General features: G+C 37.3%; 2 pseudogenes; both read right to left on the bottom strand.

Annotated features, from left to right (window-relative positions):
- Nucleotides 1-13665: 13665 nt before the first annotated feature.
- On the bottom strand, nt 13666-15571 carry LOC100933713 (annotated as a pseudogene).
- On the bottom strand, nt 14930-16624 carry LOC116420455 (annotated as a pseudogene).
- Between the last annotated feature and the right edge of the window lie 6612 nt (nt 16625-23236).

The raw sequence follows: 23236 nt of genomic DNA, 5'->3' as shown, positions 1-23236 counted from the left end.
CTGCTTTCTCTTTCTTATGCTTTTTTTTTTTTTCTGAAGCATTTCATCTAAAATTGTCCCTTTCCATGAATCCTTTTCATCAACCAGCTGAGATGAGGCACACTATACCTGTCACCACCAACACCACAATTGCTGCCCATAAGGAGACTGTGGAGAAGCACTACTGAGCGCAGAAGTGTCTCTTTCAGTTTAGCACGATCTGGTGATGTCAGATCTCGGCTCTTTGTCCAAGTATTTTTTTGGGAATATCATTTTTTCATAAAAGGTATAACATTCCAAAATCTATTACAAAAGGAAATACAAGTGAGGATAAAATTTGAAAATTGTACAGCTTAAATATGAATAAAACTTAATGAAGTCTAACTATATTTCAGATGTACAGCAGTGGTTAAATATTCTTTTGTCAAGATGCTGCTTCTTTTTTTCCTCCGTACTTGTCGCTATCAATGTACTGAATATACTAGCCTTTGGCCGTCTCATCCACTGTGCATAAACCTTCTCTGCCTAAGTGTCTGGTAAACTCAGCGTTTCCCACTGGGTAGCAATCATATGAACATGCTCTCGGGGACTGATGTATGCATCAAGTACGATGTTGTGGACTCTCTTCGTGCCAAATTGTCTTCTGAGAAGCTCTAAAAAGTCATTTCAGAACTGCTCCGAAAAAGAATCCAATTTGCTGAGGATCTTCCGAAGCCAGAAAGAGTCGTCTCCGATGAAACTCGGACATGCAATGACACTTAAACCGTTCTCATCTCGGCTTCTAGCACATCTGGCAAAACCGTCGCTGCTTCTGGAGCCCCTTGGATTTGATCCCGTTAGCAATAGCCTTGGGGGTGAGGAAATAGGATTTCCCCAAGGGAAGAAGCGACAGTCACCGCGGAGGAGCCTCTTCTGCCCTCTGCTTTCAGGCATACTCCAGTGTGGGTCGGAAGCTAGGGAGGTGAGGGCAGGGAACACCGGGTCGCGGCTGTCAAGGGGAGAGAGACGGGAGAAAAGAACTCGGAGGAAGAATGGGGGGAAACTATACATTTACGTTTTTAAACTCTTTAATATGAAATTTTGAACATTAAAATTGTCTATTTTTAATAAATATTTCAGTCTCTACCATTTGCAGTTTTTTCTTTCAACCTAAAGATTTCCCTAAATTCTACATTTTGGGGGAGAGGGGGGGAGAACTTTTAAGTCTTGAATGCCTCCCTAAGCTCTAAAATTTCATATTGTCCGGCCCCAAGTTGTACAAAAGGTGAAGTAGGGTAGTATGGGGAGTGAATATTTTGTACCGGGGTCTCGGGTAGTTATTCAGCTTCCCAAAAGAACAGTTTTAAATTGTGATCTAATCCTTCCTTACAAGAAGTTGAGATCTGTCTCTTGAAACTTCCATCCATTGCCTGAGTTGGCACTTTCTAGCCTGAGCTACCCAAATCTGATCCTTTAATAGTAGCGAATTTAAAGGAAAGACCCAACCTTTTGAAGCAGAAGTAGGTTCCAGTAAAACAATAGAGGCAATTGGTTGGCTCAGAGCATAATTCTGGCTCTAGAGTCGGGAGGACCTGAGTTCAAATGGAGTCCAGACTCCTGGCAATTTGTGTGGCCACACAACCTATATCAGCATCCTTGTAATTCATCGAAAATACCAACAGTGCTTCCCAGCAATATGGGCAGGATAAAAGGAGAATGAAGTTTTATAATTGCTACCTGATACTCTGGTTCCTTTTGAATTTAGTAAACATTTCTTTTTGTGCCAAGCTCTGAATTAAGTTCTGGGGACAAAAATATGAGCAATAAGCAAAGCCATTGCCTAAACACAAGAAGGTTACATTAGGGAAAGACAACACAAAGTGGAGCTAAAAAGTGTGAAAGGGAGCTTGAGGAGAAAATGTGCTGCTTGCACGGGGGCATAGTTTTGAGGTCTGACATCCAGGAGAAGGAACAAAATGGAGAAGACTCTTCCATTAAGAAACAAACAAAAAAAAAAGATTGGAGTCAAAATATCAAGTTTGGCTCCAATAGCCAGAGTAGTGTTTTCTGGACAAAGAACGCTGATGTATTTATGGTGATTCCAATAGGAAGCAGGGACACTGCCATTTCCCATTCCACCTACCCCCAAAACCTCTTCTGTCAGTAACCCAGGTGATTCAAACACTTGGTAGGGCTGTAATGTTACCACCACTGCCTACATAGAGAATGCACATTCTAGGTGCCCTGTATTCTGATTAACTTTAAGGCCCCTGGCAGACCCACCTGTCTCTTGATCTGGCTCCCAAACTCTCTATGTCATATTTTCTTGTCCTTGTCTATTGTGAGTTTGGTTTCTGTAACCTCAGAGGATACAACACTACTTCCTGTCACAAGGCAGACTTCAGAGAGGGACTTGAACAGTGTAATCACTTCTCTTAGCAGACTTCTTTCCATCTATTGCTATGTCTCCTATGCTCGTTTCTCAATGAGTCATATTTCTATCCCCTTTTATCCTCTTCAATCCATTCTCAGTATTCCAGGGATCCCTGGCTACCAATGAACAAACCCTACACTTATTCCAGTCTACTCAATCCTATCATACCCCACAGTTCCACTCCAGATTTACTCCCCAAATTCACTCCCTCTTTCTCTGGAATACTTGCTCCATAATGAACAAATTTCCTTATATCTTAGCTTCTTTTTATCTAACTATATATTTTTGCTTCTTCCAATTTTCTTGATATTCACTGAGATAGGGATTTCTCCTGAAGGCATTGCTTCCTTTGGTATAGATGCTGAATGTATGTTCTTAACTCCCACTCCCACTCTGTATTAGATATGGGGAATTCAGAATACTCTTTGTTTCACATTCTCCTTTACTTCTACCTTTACTTCTCCTTTGGCATCATATATTCACATTTATCACCAAGACCTGGTGGTCTATTATCTCCTGTTCAGGAGACCAGGACATTAGCCCTCACTCTTTAAGAGTTGGTCTTTCCACTCTAAATCCTTTATGCTAAGGGACTTCAGCATAGATACACATGTTCCTTGAGTACCTCAACTTCCTAATTCCTCATGTTGAGGTTAGGGACCCCAAAAGATTGGGGTCACAGACTGGTGTCATAAGGTTTCTCAAAAGAATTTTCAGGCTCTAACCTATATCCAAGTCAAGGGGCAAAGTTTATGGTGAATGTAATGCCAATTGAAGTAGCAATTGAAGTGGGCAAAAGTCCAAGTAAGGAACAGGAAGTTAGGAGACATATTTATCTAGTTCTTCATAGAGGTAGAACTGAAGAGTGGTCTCAGGAATTTGGTTATCACCAACCAGCAGATCTAGGACTCTCATAAAGCCAGAAGACTTAAGAATCATTGACACACAAGATTGTCAGAACAATAGCTTGAGAGTCTCATGATCACTAATATATCTTCCCTAAAGTTTAAGGGAATATTGTTATATTCCTAGGCCAGAAGACTCTTGCAATCATTGGTAGAACAATAGCTTTCTAAGATCAGAGGACCTTGGGATCACAGATTCCAAAGCCAGAAGATTCAGAATCACTGGTAGATTGTTAGAACAGAAACCCTCTAAGATCAGGGGACCTTAAAATTATTGCTGTCTCCCCTAGAAGCTATATTACATCACTCAGACTATTCAATTCCCAAAACTAGCTCTTTCATTTCTTTTTATCTATACAGGGAGATGAACCCACTCTAATCTCAACAGCAGTCACAAATATTCCATTTTGATGTTCATAAATTATGAAATTTATTTCTCCCTTACCAATCAATATACATTTATTAAGTGCCTATTATATTCCAGACACTAAGTTTTAGAGACTCCAAAAAAGGCAAAAGACAGGTCTTGCTCTCAAGGAATTCAACATATATTGTGGGGGAACAAACAGCAAATAAATATATCCAAATAAGATAGAAACAGGATAAATAGGAAATAATTGAGAAGTAAGGTACTAAAATTAAGAAGGATTGGGAAAGGCTTCCTGTAGAAGATGGGGAGTTTAGTTTAGTTCCTCCTTAGAGAAAGCCAGAGAAGCCAGGGTTTGCAGATGAGATGGAAAAGCATTGGAGACAGTCAAAAAAGTACCCAGTCCTGAGAAATGGAGTCTCTTGTTAGTGCATTGTTAAGGAGCATACTCATTAAATCAAATAGTCCATGGTAAAGACTACTGAAGAGGGGATCCTGAAACTCTGAAACGCTGAAACTTGAAGGAGCAAATCTCCTTTAATTCTGCCTCCGTGAGGGACCTGCCCTAGGGAACAAACAATTTCACCCTTGTTGTCTGGGTGGGGTTGGCTCAATCCTGAAACTCACTGAATTCAATTCAAATTCCAGCTCAAGCTGAAACCCAGCATGGAGCCAACTTGGGACTCCACCCATGGGCCCCCTTCAGCTTGTAGCCAAAGCTCCTATTATAAAAAGAGCCAAACTAAAACCTTCTCTTTGCAGAGGTTCCAAACATGCTAGCCCTAGGCTTGGCATCCCAAGGGGCCTCTGTCCACTGGAATACTCTTTCCAGTGCCATCCTCTCTTTATCCTTATCTATTTCTCTAGTCAGACTTTATGCTTCTCTGTCAGGATTTCTAATCTTATTGAAACTATTTCTAGTCATATGAAAAGATACTCCAAGTCATTATTGGCCAGAGAAATGCAAATTAAGACAACTCTGAGATACCACTACACACCTGTCAGATTGGCTAGAATGACAGGAAAAGATAATGCGGAATGTTGGAGGGGATGTGGGAGAACAGGGGCACTAATACACTGTTGGTGGAATTGTGAAACATCCAGACATTCTGGAGAGTAATTTCCTCAAAAAGTTATCAAACTATGCATACCCTTTGATCCAGGAGTGCTACTACTGGGCTTATATCCCAAAGAGATCATAAAGAAGGGAAAGGGACCTGTATGTGCCAAAATGGCAGCCCTGTTTGTAGTGGCTAGAAACTGGAAAATGAATGGATGCCCATCAATTGGAGAATGGTTGGGTAAACTGTGGTATATGAATATTATGGAATATTATTGTTCTGTAAGAAATGACCAACAGGATGATTTCAGAAAGGCCTGGAGAGACTTACATGAACTGATGCTGAGTGAAACGAGCAGGGCCAAGAGATCATTATATACTTCAACAATACTATATGATGACCAATTCTGATGGACTTGGCCCTCTTCAACAATGAGATGAACCAAATCAGTTCCAATGGAGCAGTAATGAATTGAACCAGCTACACTCAGTGAAAGAACTCTGGGAGATGACTAAAAACCATTACATTGAATTCCCAAGCCCTATATTTTTGCCCACCTGCATTTTTGATTTCCTTCACAGGCTAATTGTACAATATTTCAGAGTCTGATTCTTTTTGTACAGCAAAATAACGGTTTGATCATGTATACTTACTGTGTATCTAATTTATACTTTAATGTATTTAACATCTACTGGTCATCCTGCCATCTGGGGGAGGGAGTGGGGGGAAAGAGGGGAAAAACTGGAACAAGAGGTTTGGCAATTGTCAATGCTGTAAAGTTACCCATACATATAACCTGTAAATAAAAAGCTATTAAAAATAATTTTTTTTTTAAAAAGTATTTCTAACCTTACTTCCAAGCCAATAATAAACCCTTGTAACAATCTAGGTTTTTGGATCTGTAAATTCTTTTACAGAGAATTTCTGCACTACCAGAAGGGGGTCCCCAAAACTCCCTATCCTTGCACTGAAAGCCAAGGGGTTGCAGGGGAGCCAAACCTCTCCATTTAGTTCCCTGAACCCCGAATCTGCTACTAAACCTTATCATTTAACTCCCTGACCACCAGAAACCCTAATCTCATTTTGGTTCCCTAAATCTAAACCTCATCACTACCACTATGTAAACTGTTTTTGCAGTTCTGCCTTAAAATTTACCATTTTGCCATATGAAAAAATACTTTCACATTTGATTGGAGAAATGCAAATTAAAGCAATTCTAAGGTACTAATTCATACCTATTAGATTGGCTAATAGACCAGAAAAGGGAAATGTCAAATGTTGGTGGGAATGTGGGGGAAATGGGAGAGTAATGCTTTTTTTTTTTTTTTTTTTTACTGAGTCAATTGGGGTTAAGTGACTTGCCCAGAGTCACACAGTTAGGGAGTGTTAAGTGTCTGAGGCCAGATTTGAAATCAGGCTCTATTCGCTGTGCCACCTAGCTGCCTGAGAATAATGCATTTTTGATGGAATTGTGAACTGATCCAACCATTCTGTAGCACAATTTGGAACCCAGGTGAAGAGTATCAAACCAAAACTTTGACTTAGCAATAATACTATCCAGTACATATCTCAAAAGACATTTAAAAAAAAAAAGGAAAAGGAGGTATATGTACAAAAGATATTTATAGCAGCTCTTTTCTGAGAACAATTGAGGGCATTAGAAATTAGAAATTGAGGAGATGTCTATCAGTTGGGAATGACTGAACAAACTGGGATGTGATTGTGATGGAATACTATTGTGGTGTGAGAAATAATAAGCAGGATATTCTCAGAAAAACCTGGAAAGATTTCTGTGAGCTCATGCAAAGTGGCATTACTAAGTAAAAAGTAAAAGCAATATTGTAAGATTATCAATTATGAATAACTTGACTATTCTCAGCAATGCAATGATCCAAGAAAACTCAGAAGGACTTATCATCAAAAAATGTTATCTATACCCAGAAAAAGAACTAATTGTGTCTGAACAGGCTGAACCATACTTTTTAAATGTTATTTTCCTTGTCAGGGTTTTTTAAATTTTTATTTATTTATTTATTTTTGCACAGGATTGGGGGAGGTCTATTTTTTTTTTTCACAAAGTGATTTTTAAGGAATGTTTTTGCATGAGGTCACATGTATCTTTTCAGTGAGGGGAGGGTGGTAGAGGAGGAAAAGTAAGAATCAAGAAGTTTTAAATAGGAATGTTAAAAATTGTTTTACATGTGACTGGGGAAAATAAAATAGTAAATAATGGAATTTCTAAATTCTTTTTTTACCATTTTACAAATTAATAAGAAAAATTTGTGAATCATCAACTCCTCATGTTGGAAATAGAAAAAAATTCCATGGATAATTCAAAATGCTGTGACTAAAAAAACATTTACAGAAACCATATGCTCTTATTACATATGAGTTTAAAAACATACATTCATACTTGTTTCTCAAGTTTCTCAAGCAAACATCTCTGTGAAGAATGCTTAATGTATACAGTTTTATCTTCCATCAAAAGTTACAAGCACCTTCCAGGGGCACATGAACTAGTAGATGTGGAAAAAGATAGAAAATGGAAATAAGACAAAGTCCTTTACTTCAGAGAGTTAAGGATACATTAAAGGACCTCTACACAATATGCATAAAATGGAGAGTGAAAATGATCATGACTAAACAAGAGGTAGAGAGGTTCACGGGAAATGAAATGGACAATTTTAAGGATATAAAATTTAAAAGTTTTTGCACAAAAGCAATGTAGCAAAAATTAGAAGGGAAGAAACTGTGGGAAAATCTTTGCAAAAAATTTCTGTGATAAAAATATCATTTCTACAATAAATAGAGAACTGAGTCAAAGTGATAAAAAATAAGACCCATTTTCAATAGACCACAAGTTGTGAAAGGATATCAAGAGGCAGTTTTCAGAGGCAGAAATCCATGCTTTCATTAGACATATGAAATAATGCTCAAATCTAATAATTATAGAAATTTAAATTAAAGCAACTTTAAAGTAGTACCTCAAAGTATTCAGATTGGATAAGATGACAAAAAAAAAAAGAAAAGGAAAATGACAAATACTGGAAAGACTGTAAGAAAAGAAGTATATTGCAGAGTTTTGAAATGATTTAGTTATTCTGAAAAGCAATTTCGAAGTATGCCCAATAAGCATTTAAACAGTGGATATCCTTTGATCTAGTGATACCATTGCTAAATCTGTACCTCAAATTGATCAAAGAAAGAGGAAAGAAACCAAAATATAGAAAAATGTAGCCTTTTTTTTGAGGGGGCAAAGAATGAAATACTAATGGGGAATATCAAATGGGGGAATAGCTGAACAAGGAAGGCATGTAAATGTGATGGAATAGCATAGTGCTTTAAGATGAAGAGAATAGTTTCAGAAAAACCTGGAAAGACTTCTATGAATTGATGCAGGTAAGTTAACAGAACCAGGAGAATAATTTGTACAGTAATCACCATATTGTAAAGATAATGAACTTTGGAAGACATAAGAATTGTGAACAATTCAATGACTAAGCCTAGCTCCAAGACTCACAATGAAGTATCTATCTACCACAGATAGAGAAATGATGGACTCAAAATTACCTTGAAGCTTAATTTCTTTCTCTCCTTCCCTCCTTCCCTTCCTTCCCTCCCTTCCTTCCTTCCCTCCCTCCTTTCCTTCTTTCCTTCCCTCCCTCCTTCCTTCCCTCCCTCCCTTCCTTCTTTCCTTCCTTCCTTCCTTCTTTTATTTCTTCCTTTTCTTCTTAACAGGGCACTGCAAGAATTTGTTTTTGTTTTGGATAAATATCAATGTTTGCAACAGATTTAGAGTCCTACCTGCCCTACAATGGATGGAGAAGAGAATTGAGAATTGAAAAAAATGAAATGGAATTTGAAAAATAACCACAATTAGAGAGGTATCATAGAGCTTCTAATTTAGGGAGTTAGGAAAGACCATGACAGTGTTTTCAGCAGCTTCTTTCTCTGAACCTTGTCCCCAAGATTTATTGGAAGAACATCTTTAGTTCTTACTGAAAGTCAATCCATACACAGAAAGGGTTTTTCAATTTGTCAATTTATGTATAAAGTCTTTCATAATTAGTTGCTAGGTAGAAAGTTGACACCTGTTTTCTTAGTCATGTACTTGAGAAGAGTTCCTTCATCAGTTGCCAGTTGAAGACTTAAATCATTGGCTTAATTCAAGAAAATATCTGCTTGTTCTTTCAAGAGATTTCACCCAAGGATCCATGATATTCCAATTATCTAATCAGGATTGTCTCTTATAAAAGAAACAGGAAAATGCAAGACCTACTAAAGAGGGTAGCTTTCTTTGGGCTGGTTGGTTGTTTCATAAGATATCTGATTGCTCTCTTGGATCCTAGACTTTTTATCACCCAGTCACCTCCAGAAAATAAGCCAGGTAAGTGCAACTTGAGATTCTTTCATAAATGAACACATTGTTTCTACTATGTTTTTCTGCTTTCTCTTGCTGTTCCATCCCAGCAACAGTTAGAATGTTGTGGCTTTTAGATTGAGCTGACTTGCAACTTTTTCTTTTCTTTTCTTTCTTTCTTTCTTTTTTTCTTTTTTCTTTTTTCTTTTTTTTTTTTTTTTTTTTTGCATATCCTGAATGATGCTTGCTATTCCTCAAAAATTGCCCTTCTCCTTGCCAACAGTTTCCTACTGACAATAAAAAGAAGACAAGTTCCCACCTGTTTTGCATTCTTCTTCTTCCAAGAGGTATAACTTTTTCCCCCCCCTCCTTCCAAAGTCTACCTGGATTATGATATTGATGTCCTATTTTCTGCCTGAATGAGGATGTCTCTTTCTGTAAATGATTCAGACAAAAAGAGTTTCCAGACTGACTTTAAATGAACTGGGAATGGGTGCCTTGGTTATTTTCAGGATCCTAGGATGGATAAATCTATCATACTAACTTTGATAAAATAATACTAACTACTGTACTAACTAGTTAAAATACTATTAATACTAATACTAAATACTAAAAGTGAAAAAAATACTGTTGTAGTAACTAGTAAAATTGAGATCCCTTTAACATGCGTGCTTTCCAAAGGGAATATTCATTTTTTCCTTCCATGATTTGGATATCAGATGAGGGACCAGAGTCTTTTCCCTACTATATGACAGTGTTTTCATTTAAAGTTTAAGACTCAGATGCCGAACTTATTTAATCATTGTAACCACCAGTTATAAATGACACTTAAAGGGAAAATAAATTTTCTGCTTGTAGCTGACTTAGGCTTCAGTTTGGCTTCTTTTACAGTGCTGAATCAATTCCATAAATACTAAGCACCTTCTGTTTTCAAGTCCCTGGGAAGGGAGTGATAAATAAAACAACCCTGGTCTTTGATAGCCTGAACAGTAAAGGAAGAAAGACATAGACTAGACTAACCCTTCTCAGGCAGAAGAATAGAGAAGAAAAAGCAAAGAGTGTCAGGGAAAACACTGTGACAAACTTGAGGTATAAGTCCTTAAGTCGGGAAAATCTCCTTCAAGGAAGTAGTGATAGCAAAGTTCCCCTTTGAAGAAGGGAAAGGGATTTCACTAGAATGTGGGAGAAAGCAAAATCCATTCCAGATTTGGAAACAATGACCCCAAGCATAGAGACAGATCCTTGTTAGATATCTTAGCTAATATGTAAAATATTTCAAAAAGGAAAAGTAGATTGTAGAGGAATATGAGGCTTTTGAGGCTTTTGTGTGAAGGAATGGCATGATTGCAGCAGTGCAATGGGCATATAACTTGGGCAATAGTTTGAAGAAAGGATGGCAATACAGAGTTGATGACAGGAGGATGTCCAGTTAGGCAGCTTGACGATTGTCTTTAGGACAGAGGTCTCCAGTGTACTTGAGTCAGACTGAAATGTAATGAAGTCAACATATGTCCCTCATCCCAGGGATCTTTCTATATGGTTGAGTTGAAACCCCCCACTGATCTAGGATAGAAGAGAAATAGGGTGGGCTATTGTAGAAGCAGAGAACAAGTGCTGGTTAAGAGATTCTATAGAGGTAGCTCAATCAGTTCCTGAGACAGAAGAGAATAGAAGATTATTAGGAGATCATGAATATGGCTGACTGGTGTCAGAATAGGGCTACTAACAATAATAGTCAAGTGAAAGGGTGGGTGAGGAGGGGGTGTGAATGAGCATCTTTTTGTCCTGTGCTATGTGAGGTAAGACCCCCAAGTGGAGACTTTGGACTAGGACTGATTCTAGGAAGAGGCTGAAGGAACACCAGAACTTCAGAGATGGAAAGTATCCTGATGGCCATCTAGTCTATTCCCAGGCACAAAGGGAATTTGTTCTTTTTCCTTTCTACAAGCAGCCATCAAGTCTGTGCTTAAAGATCTACAGTATAGGCTGGCAGAGAATCAATTGCCTCCCAAAGCAGCCCAGTCTTCTGGACAGTTCTAAAAAGTGTCCTGCATCAAAGGAAAGAGTGATATCATGGGAATGGATAAAAGCATCATGGAAACATCATATTCCTTGTCTAATGCAGTCAGTTTTTATTTGTCTTGATACATATATATATATATATATATATATATATATATATATATATATTCAGGGAACTAGCTGATATAATGGATGGAGTACCCAGACTTAAATTGGGAAGAATCACCTTCTTGAGTTCAAATCTGCTTTTAAACATTTTTCTATTTGACATAGGCCAGGTCACTCAACTCTATTTTCCTCAGTTTCTTCATCTGCAAATTGAGGAAGGGAGGAAATAGTAAAATACTTTAGTAACTTTGCCAAGAAACCTCCATATTAGCTCAAAGAGTCAGATATGAGTGAAAAATAACTCGACCATATATATGTTTATAACAGTCATAGCAGGTAGATTTTTATTATAATCCCCATTTTATAGATGAAGCAGCTGAGAGGCAGACAGAGATGACAGGCCTAAGGCTGTATTTAAACTTGAGCATTATGATTCCAAGATCACAACTCTGTCCTAAGCCACCTAGGGACTTTAGGATCCCTGTCACAGAACTACTTTTGATTGGAAGGTACTTTACTTTCAAATAGTAGAAAAAGTGAATCTGTCAAACTAGATCCAAATGAATTCTCAGCTTAAAACCTTCAACAGCCCAATAACACAGTGGCTTTGCTACTTCTTTATTCTGGCTCATAGAAGATGCTAGAGGTTAGAAGGAAGTAAGGTTGTTCTATTCCTTAAATTGTTGATTACAGAAAATACAGTTGCTTTTGAATGACTCACTTTTTTCCTATGATCTTTCTTTCACTCCTACCCATACCACTTTTCTTCTCAAATCTACAAGGCAGAAAACCAAGCTCCAAGATTATTTACATTGATCTTATTGTCTGCTAGAATTGTGGGGTTCCAAGTATCCTATGCTGGGGACTCTAGGGATCCATTTATAATGGGCCTTTAAGACAGATTAGCTCCTGAACTGCTTTAGTATGGAGGTCATATTGCTTTACCCTCAAGAAAGGAATTTTTTCTCCCAGGAAAACTCAAACTGAGGGAGGAGTGTTTGGGTTTCTTTTCTTTTTAGTCTGCCTCCACTTCCTAATTAACTTCCTAGATTTTTTTTCAACTTTCTCACCAATTATTCTGTCTTTATTTTGCTGCTAATCTTTATTTTATGCAACTGAACTAATTTTCCAAACATTTAAAAAATGGATTTCCATCATGATTGGAGATTTATGAACTTAGAAATACTTTGGACAGAGAGAGCCTTAGCTAAACTTCTAGCATTACACCACTGGTGTAGGCAGAAGCTAACCCTATGGAGACTATCAGCTGAGAATAAAACACTAGATTTCTGGTTCTCTTTCTGCAATCCCTTTCCGTTATGATGAGCTACCTAATTCAAGATGTTACATAATGACTGACAAGTTTCACAAATGAGTTATAATAGAAGAAACTGTTAACTAAGTTATACACTGTCAAAAAGTTTACTTATATACTATATATCTTATTGTCCCAAAAGCCAAGAAGTGACATATTTTGATTCTATAAAGGCTGAAAAACCCTGACCTTAAATCATAGATAGGGTTGATTGAATATATGGGGGAAAAATACAGCCATGCCCAAAGAATCATTTTTAGGATGTGAGACAGAATATCTTGAGGAAGTTAGAAAGAGAAGTTTAATCAGTCAAGAAAGGACCCTCACTTAAAGTAGAACCTGAGGAGATTGACTATACTCTCAGAAAGATGTTTAAAAGTCTATCATTTTTCTGTCCAATAATATTGACTTCCTTTTCTCTCAGCCAGAGAAGGTCATATTTAAGAGTGACTAGGTGTTAAAATATACTTAGCACCTAATCTGTGATCATATTTAACAACTACATTAATTACAATAGAGGTATAAAATCCATCCTTCCTACAGCTTTATTAGTATATTGATAATTAAATGGTTACCTTTTCCCTTCCCCAAAAAAGGCCCTAATTTTTTGAGAATGACTTAGTTGGGAGTAGTTTCCCCTCAAAATAATTAGTTTTTTTTTTTTAAAGATACAGTGAAAAAGAATTGGTGAATTAGGTATTCATTAGTGTGTTTCTTCTTATTGTCAGCATCCTCATATAAACTCTGAAAATAAGAGTAATTACAAATTTCTCAGTGCTGCAGTCCAGAAAAGAAAAATCCCAGATGGAATGTATAAATGTGATTAATTCCATTCAAGTTGGTGGTAGAGAAGTCAAATGTCTTCCAGCAAGAAGTATAATAATTACCAATTAGAGGAAAAATCTTCTAGACAAAAAAAAAAAATCATGACTTCTTGAATTTTTTTCTCCCCAGGTGTAAAGTTCACCCTGTTATTAGGAAAATAAAGTCCTTAGAAGACATGGATGTCGCTGGTTCTCCACCTCTTGCTTCTCAAGAGCAATCGGAAGAATCTTGGGTGACCAAATTCAAAAAACCAATTGTCTTTATAGTAGTGGGAACAATAGTCTTTATAATTGGAATTTTTATTTCAGCATTTGCTGCTTCTGGCTACTTTCCTCAATACTCCACAGTGGGACTAACTTTTTATAGCATTGGCTTCTCACTTGTGAGTGTTGGAATAATGCTAGTGATTGTCATTGACCATGTGGTACTGTTGAGACCTTTGAGACTAGTGGAGCTCAATACAAGGGAAGACCGATGGAATAGAGATCATACCTCTACCAGAAGGCAAAATAGAGCTCGCGTGTCTTCCAGAAGGAATAGAGCCCAACATGCAGCCCAAAGGCAGAATCGAAACCAACCCTCTATCGCGCTAGAGAATTTAGCCCCAACCTCTGTTCCTGAAAGGTCTACTACTGAGGTTTAGCAATTTGTACATTTTAAAATCTAATGACAATATAAATATACAAAAATCTTCACTGTGGTTAAGTTTGCAGGAATGTATAGAACTGTATAGAACTGGAATGAACGTATAGAACTTTGTATAGAACTAGAATCAAACCAGAGCTACTTGGCCTGCTTTCAGGAAGTGGATCTAGTTATTCACTTAAACTAAGGCTTGAAAACATAAAACATAAAGATTCCACTGATTCCTAGAATGAAGAAACAGATAAAAAATACAATAGAGAAGGTGCTGCTTTGAGGAGGGGAAAGGTAGGGAAATAGAGTTGTTGAGAGGATGGGAGTCCCAATAAGTATTATATTCATTTTCATGTTCTCCAGTCCTTCCACACATTTTCCTAGCTATGGTTCAGCTCGGGCAGGGTTTGCTGTGCTCTGTGCCCTGGTATAAAGTATGAAACATGAGGCTAAACCTTGGGCCAGAGCCAGATGCTCCCTGATTAGTGGTGACGGTAAGATGGAAGCAGATGTCTTTGAGATCACTGTCACCTACATGACTATAACCAAGTCTTTCTTCTGCAGAACAGGGTGGGAGGTTGGAGGGGAGACTGGTACTGTTGCCAGTCTTCTCTGCTGCTCACTCTTGGCTGGTTCCATGGGAAATAGGGAAGGAACAAAGGAAAGAAGGGTTTCTCAGAAATACTCTTGCATCAGGCCTTCTTCTGCATTGTTCCCCCAGCCAAAAAGTAGGTCAATAACTTGTTTTTCAGTTTAAATCCATCTTCAGAGTGAAGGACCCCAAATCTTTTCTGCAAGTTATCATGGAGATGGGCTATAAAACTTACTTTCATCATTGCTGGAATGTCATTGTGCCCAGGCCAATTCTCACTTGGAGTTCCCAGGTCCTTAAAAACTTAAGTGTATCTAGTCAATCTTTAATTTTCTTGGAAACGGAGGCACTTAACTCTGCAAATACAACCAGCTCACCAACCACATTTGCTGCAGTGAGATATTGGCTCTGAATAATATCTCTGGGGTGTGGTACCTCGGGGTCACCAGCACTACCATGTAAGTTTTTGATGAAGAACTATATTCTCTGGCTAACACCAAATCACCAACTTTTAAATTGCCTATTGAAGAGCAGGTTGGAAGTCTTCAGCTCCTGGTGAAGGATCCAGTTGTCATGAAGATGCTTCATCCTCACAGAAGCTGGACCATCAGTACCTTCACTTCCTGTGGAAGGAAGGGCTGCTTCATTGTCTACAGGAAGCTCCTAAGATCATTCTCCACATAATTCATGATGCAGATTTTATCACAATCTCCTGGACAGTGACAGTGTTTGGGTGCTGAACTTTCAGGATGCTGTTGATTTTCCCTAAGGAGAGATAATCATTTCAGAGATGTTATTTTTATCAGTCTTTGTAATCCTTTGCTTTGTATTCCACAGTATATGTGCCTTCTTCATTCCTGTTCAGACTCTAGGATTCCTCTATACTCTGATAATCCTGGAGGGCAGGCAAGTATTTGGGAAGCCCCTGTCTCAGCTCAGTGAGAGACAAGGCTAGAGAGTTGAGATGTAATCTCCTTCTCCCATGGTATTAGATGGAAGTATCTCCCTCTGTCTCTCAAATTTCAGTCAAAGCTTGACAATATAAAGAGTTTCCATTCTCCTGCTCTTCTTATTTCTTCTTCAGCAGACTACTCAGACACCTCAGAATTACTTCCTGTCTCCTGATTCCTCACTGCTGCTTTTTCCTCTTCAGAGCCAGATATTCATTCTGCTGATGAGGGCTCACCTAAAAGGTCTTCTTAATACTGCAGACAGCTCATCAATCTGAAAAGGGTATTCTTTCTGAGTTTCTCTCTTTCAAGTGGCTTTCTGCCATGACCTTTAGTCCTCTTGCACTGATCTGTGATGAGCAGAAACCTCTTCTAGTGCCTCTTTTCAAAGGTCTCTCCCATTCCTTCTATTACCTTCCTCTTTCCTTCTGCTCCCTCACCTTCTTTCTGGAGCTGCTGCTCATGATGATCCCTCTTCCTCCTGAAATGTTCTCAAGCCATCTCCCTCCTTTTCTGCCTTTCCCATTCCTATCAAGCTTTATCCTGCGCCTCCCAATGTCTTTGTCCCAGCTCATGTACTCATTCTTTTTTCACCCTGGCAGGCTTCATCTTGCTAATTGACTGGGAGACCCAGCTTTCTCTTTTATCATCTTTCCTGTGATGAACTTTTTGTGTGTGTGTCATTTTCTGGGGTGATTTAATGGCCAAGGAGTCACCTTCATCTCTATTTTCCATAGAATCTGCTTTCCTACAAGGTGAATTCCTAATTGTTTTCCTCCATGTGATCTCTCAGCTTCCTCCCTTAAAAGGAAATCCCATTTAGATTTATCATCGTAAGAATTCATGTTTTATCTCTGCCTTCTCGTTACTTTTGTCGGTTTTCCTGAAGCATTTCACCTAGTTTTCACTTTCCACGGATCCTTTTCATTACTAAGTTAAGTGATGAAAGCTAAATTGAGCTTAGCTAAATTAAGACATACTGAACCTGCCACCATCAATACCACATCTGCTGCTCACCAGAGAAGCAGTATAGAGTGAAGAAATATCACCTTCAGTTTGGTATATCCTGTAATGTTAGATTTAAACTTCATCTAAGTTTTTAAAACTTTTTCTAATGTGAAGTTTTAAACATTAAAATTGGGTATTTTAAATAAATGTTTCCATTTCTATTACTTGCAGTATTTTCCTTCTACCTGAACAAGATTTCTTTAAATATACCATTTTGGGGAGGGGGACTTTTAGGGCTTGAATGCCTCTCTAAACGCTAAGATTTCTACTTGACTTCTTTTGCCCCAAATCAATTGTGACAACAGGCAGAATAGAGGTGAAGTTAGATGGTATGGGTGGGGAGTATTTTGTAGCCAGGGCTTAGAAGAAATTCACAAGTCAAGTAGTTATTCAGCCTCCCAAAGGAACAGTTTCAAATTATCTAATCTTTCCTTATAAGAAGTTGAGATTTATCTCTTTGAAACTTTCATTGCTCCTCTTTGTGCTTTCTAGGTCTGAGCTGCCCAAATCTGATCCTTTAGTATAGCAAACTTAAGGGAAAGGCCCAACCAACGGAGACAAAAAAGAGGATCCCATAAAACAATAGAGGCAATTGGTTGGTCCAGAGGATAATGCTGGCTCTAGAGTTGGGAAGACCTGAGTTCAAATGGAACCCAGATTCCTGGCCACAGCCTGTATCAGTATCCTTGTAATTCACTGAAAATATCAATAGTGCTTCCCAGCAATATGGGGAGGATGCAATGAGAGTGTAAAGTAATCTTATAATTGCTACCTGATATTCTGGTTCCTTTTAAATTTAGTAAACATTTAAGTACCTATGTGCCAAGCTATGAGTTAAGTACTGAGATAAAAATGTGGGCAATAAGCAAGGCCATTCCCTAAGCACAAGAATTTACATTCTATTGGGGAAAGACAACACAAAGTGGAGCTAAAAAGAGTGAAAGGGAGCTTGAGGAAAAAATGTTCAACTTGTACAGGGGCATAATTTTGAAATCTTATATCCACATGAAGGAAAAAAAGATTGGAGTCAAAACATCAGGTTTGGCTCCAATATCCAGGCCACTCTTTTCTGGATAAAGAACTCTGTATTTGTGGCGATTCCAAAAGGAAGTAGACACATCTCCTGTTTTTCCCCCCCCAAAGAACCCTCTTCTGGCAGTAACCCAGGTGATTCACACACCTAGTCCACATAGAGAATATACTTGCTAGGTGTCCTGTATTCTGACTAACCCCAACATTAGTGCCAGATCCTCCTGCTTCTTGATCTGGCTGCCAAATTCCCTGTCATGTTCCTTCCTGCCACTGTCTCTTCTGAGTCTGGTTTCTTTGACCTCAGAGGATATAACACTGCCTCCTGCCACATGGTTGATATTTCAGAGAGGGATTTGAATAGTGTAATAATTTCTCTTAGCAGACTTCTCCCCATCTATTGCTGTGTCTCCTACACTCATTTCTCAATGAGTTATATTGCTATCCCTTTGTACTCTCCTCATTCCACTAATAATGAATCCCTGGTTATGAATGAACAAGCCTTACACTCCAATTTATTTCAGTTCTACCACACTTGACAATGTAAGTGAAGCAAGGATTCCTCCTGAAGGCTTTCCCTCCTGGGTTTCCTTTACGTTGCTAGACACATTTTCTCTCTACTTCCTATTACCTAATCAGTGGTGGAAGTGGGAACTCAGAATATTCTTTGTTTCACATTATCAAAGCCAAACTCTGCATTACTTATCCTTTAGGATTATATATCCAAATTTATCACCAAGTCAATTCCTAATGGTCATTATCTCCTGGTCCTTTCCAGGGGACCTTTTCCCCTCCTTTAAGAGTTCAATGTCTGGTTTATTCCTTTATGCTAGTGGAGTTCAACATAGGAATCCATGTTCTAATTTTCTAATTCTTCAGACTATTTAATTTCCAAAATTAGTTCTTCCACTCCTTTTTATCTACACATGAATATGAATCTACTCTTAATCTTGCTAGCAGTCACAAATATTCCACTTTGATATTCATAAATTCTGAAATTTATTAAATCTCATCAATTAATAAACATTAAATGCCTATTATGTTCTAAGTCTCGGAGACTCCAAAAGAGGCAAAATACAATATCTGCCCTCAAGGAATTCACAATATATTGGTGGAAACAATCAATAAATAAATATATTCAAATAAAGTATAAAAAGTATAAGTAGAAAAATTATTAAGAAGTAGAGTATTAAAATTAAGAAAGGTTTGGAAGAGTCTTCCTGTAGAAGATAGGATTTTAGTTTAGTTCCTCAGAGAAAGCCAGGGAAGCCAGGATTTGTAGATTGGATGGGAGAACATTGGAGACGGCCAAAAAACTATCAGAGCTGAGAAACAGTGTCTTATAGGGAGCCCAGAGTCAGTAGATCAAACAGTGCATGGTAACAACTATAATTATATAACTGTTCTCCCAGCTCTACCTTAAAATTTACCGTTTTACATGTCCATCAGAAAAATTTGTGAATTAATTCCCTAAAGTTTGAAGTGGAAAAACAAAAACTATTCAACATGTAGCTTAAAATGTTGTGAACTGAAATTAAAGATTTACAAAAGCCATATCTTTTATTACACTTGAGTTTCTAAACAAAAATATTTAAATTTCTCAAGCAAACTGCTCTGTGAAGAAGGATTAATGTTTTTTGTTTTCCAAAAAATTTACAAGCACCTTCTAGGAATAAAGCATTTTTACTACTAGGCACTAGAAAAGATAGAAAATGGAAATTAGACAAAGTTCTTGACCTCATAACATTGAGTGTATTGATGGAATAGAACACACGTATAATATGCATAATATAGAGGGTAAAAAAGATCACGACTAAACAAGAGGTAGAGAAGTTCACAGAAAATAAACCAGACAATCTTAATGATATAAAATTTTAAAGTTTTTGTGAAAAAGCAATGTAGCAAAAATTAGAAGGGAAGCAGGAAACTGCATGGAAATCTTTGTTAAAAAATTGTGATAGAGAGCTCATTTCAATCAAGCCATTCTCCAATTGATAAATGGTCAAAGGATATGAACAGACAATTCTCAGACGAAGAAATTGAAACCATTTCTAGCCATATGAAAAGATGCTCCAAGTCATTATTCATCAGAGAAATGCAAATTAAGACAATTCTGAGATACCACTACATACCTGTCAGATTGGCTAGAATGACAGGGAAAAGATAATGCGGAATGTTGGAGGGGATATGGGAAAACTGGGACAATGATACATTGTTGGTGGAATTGTGAACACATCCAGCCATTCTGGAGAGGAATTTGGAACTATGCTCAAAAAGTTATCAAACTGTGCATACCCTTTGACCCAGCAGTGCTATTACTGGGCTTATATACTAAAGAGATTTTAAAGAAGGGAAAGGGACCTGTATGTGCAAGAATGTTTGTGGCAGCCCTCTTTGTAGTGGCCGGAAACTGGAAAATGAATGGATGCCCATCAATTGGAGAATGGCTGATTAAAATGTGGTATATGAATGTTATGGAATATTATTGTTCTATAAGAAATGACCAGCAGGATAATTTCAGAAAGGCCTGGAGAGACTTACATGAACTGATGCTGAGTGAAATGAGCAGGGCCAGGAGATCCTTATATACTTCAACAACAATACTATATGATGATCAATTCTGATGGACGTGGCCCTCTTCAACAATGAGATGAACCAAATCAGTTCTGATAGAGCAGTAATAAATTGAACCAGCTACACCCAGCGAAAGAACTCTGGGAGATGAGTATGAACCACTACAGAGAATTCCCAATCCCTCTATTTTTGTCTGCCTGCATTTTTTATTTCCTTCACAGGCTAATTGTACACTACTTCAAAGTCCAACTTTTTATACAGCAAAATAACTGTATTGACATGTATACATATATTGTATTTAACTTATACTTTAACATATTTAACATGTATTGGTCAACCTGTCATCTGGGGGAAGGGTGAGGGGAAGGAGGGAAAAAGTTGGAACAAAAGGATTTGCAACTGTCAATGCTGAAAAATTACCTATGCATATATTTGTAAATAAAAAACTATAATAATAAAAACGAGTTCATTCCACAGTAAATAGATAATTGACTCAAATTTATAAGATCTATTTTCTAATTAAGTGGTCAGATGATATAAATAGGCAGTTTTCAGAGGCAAAAATCCAAACAGCCTTTAGCTACATGAAAAAAATCTGATAATTACAGAAATTTAAATTAAAACAATTTAGAGATATCACCACAAACCTTTCAAACTGGCTAAGCTGACAAAAAAGGACAAATACTGGAAATGCTGTGAGAAAACTGATACATTAATATACTGTTGGCAGAATTGTGAATTGATTTAATCATTTTGAAAAGCAATTTGGAACTATGTCAAAAAACATTGAAATTGTGAATAGTTTTGAACCCAGTGATATTGCTACTTGTTCTATATTTCAAAGATATCAGAGAAAAAGGAAAAGGACAAAAATATACAAAAATATAGCTCTTTTTTGAGGTGATAAAGAATTGGATACTGATGGGCTACCTATTAAATGGGGGAGTGGCTGAACAAGTTAAGCCTGTAAATGTAATAGAATAACCCTGTGCTTTAAGAAAAGATGAAGAAATTGATGAAAAAACTTCTGAAAGACTTCTATGAATTGATGCAAAGTGAAATAAGCAGAATCAGGAGAATGATTTAAATAGTAACCACAATATTATAAAGATAATGAAGAAGACTTAATAATTATGACCAACACAATGACCAAGCCCAATTCCAAGACTCATAATAAAACATGCTATCCACTTGCAGATAAAGAAATGCCATCCTTGAAGCTTAATTTCTTTTTTTTCTTTCCCCCTTCCTTCCTTGCATCCTGCAATCCTTCCTTCTTTCCTCCCTCCCCTTCTTCTTTCCTTCCTAACTTTCTTTTTGTTTTGCATAAATATCCATATTTGTAACATATATTCCCCACAAAGGGTAGAGAATTCAGAATTGGAAAAAAAATGAAATTGAATTTGAAAAATAGAAAGTGATGCAGGATAAGTACCTGCTAATCTAGAAAGTTAAGAAAAACTGGTAGTCATTTTGTTTAGCGTCTTTTTTTGAGCCCTGTCCCCAAGATTTAACAGAAGAATATCCTTATTTCTTACTGAGAACCAATGCAACCACAGAAGGGGTTTTTTCAATTTTTCATTTTATGTTTAAGTTCTTTCATAATCAGTTGCCATTTAGAAAGTTGACACGTTTGCTTAGAAGTACTCTTTTAAAAAGTTCCTTCTTCAGTTCCCGCTTGAAGAATTAAATCATTGACTTAATTCAAGAAAATATTCACTTGTTCTTTTCAGAGATTCACCTGAGGATCCATGATATTCCAATTATCTAATCAGGATTCTGTCTCCTATTAAAGAAACAGGAAAAAGCAAGTTCTCCTAGAAAGAGTAGCTTTCTGTAGGTTGGAGTGGCTGATTGTTTCACAAGATAACTGATTGCTCTCTCAGATCCTTGACTTTTTGTCACCCAGTCACCTCCAGAAAATAAGGCAGGTAAGTGAAACTTGAGATTCTTTCGTAAATGAATACGTTATTTCTCTATGTTTTTCTGCCCTTTCTGAAGGGCAGTGACCCTCAAAAGCACTGTTAAAATGTTAATGCTTTTAGATTGAACTGACTTGCAACTTTTTTTGTATATCCTGAATGATGATGCTTGTTGTTCCTCAGAAACTACACTTCTACTGACCAGCAGTTTCCGGCTGATTTTTAAAAAGAAAACAAATTCCCACCTGTTTAATTTTTTTTTTCTTTCTACTAGCCATCACTTTCCCCCCCCCCCCATCTTCCTTAAGGTCTATTTGTCCCAAAATGGGTTTTCTACCTGAATGAGGGTGTCAATATTCTTGTAGATGATTCAAACAAAAATGAACTGGGAATTTTAAATGAATTGGGAAAAGCTGCTTTAGTTATTATCAAGATATTATGATGCCAAAAATATATTGTAGCATCTAATAAAACTGAGATCTATGAATATGTCTGAAGGGAGCATTCTATTTCTTTCTCTAAGATAGTGTCAGATGAGGAGCCATAGTCTTTTTACTTCCCTATGATAATGTATTCATTTGACATTTAAGACTCGGATGATGATCTTATTTTAATCATCACAAGTTACAAGTGACACAAAGGTAAAATGAATTTTCTTCTTGCAGTTGACTTGGGCTTCAGTTTAGCACTGAATCAATTCCACAACCATTGAGCACCTACTATACTCATGGGAGTTCCTAGGAAGGGAGTGATAAATAAAACAACTCTTGTCTTTGGTAGCTTGCACAGTAAAGGAGGAAAGACATAGACTAACATTCCTCAGGCAGAAGAGTAGAGAAGAAAATGCAAAGAAGGTTGGGGAAAATACTATGACATACTTGAGGTTAAAGTTCTATGACTCGGGGAAAGTTGCTTCAAGAAAGTAACTACTAAGTTCCCTTTTGAAGAAGAGAAGAACTTTTACTAGAATAGGGGAGAGGGAAGAATCCATTGCAAACTTGGTGATAATGAGCCAAAATAAAGAGACATATCAAGGTTAGATATATTGGCTAGAATGCAGAATATCTCAAAAAGATGAGAAAAGCAGATTGTAGAGGAATGTGAGGACATATATTATAGAAGACCTTGAATAGCAAGAACACAAACTAACCAGCAGAAGAAAGTAGAAGA

This window comes from Sarcophilus harrisii, chromosome 1 (genome assembly GCF_902635505.1).
Source record: "Sarcophilus harrisii chromosome 1, mSarHar1.11, whole genome shotgun sequence".
In the NCBI taxonomy this organism is placed as follows: domain Eukaryota; kingdom Metazoa; phylum Chordata; class Mammalia; order Dasyuromorphia; family Dasyuridae; genus Sarcophilus; species Sarcophilus harrisii.
Note: the sequence above shows the minus strand (reverse complement) of the source record. Positions and strands in the feature narration are given on the sequence as shown.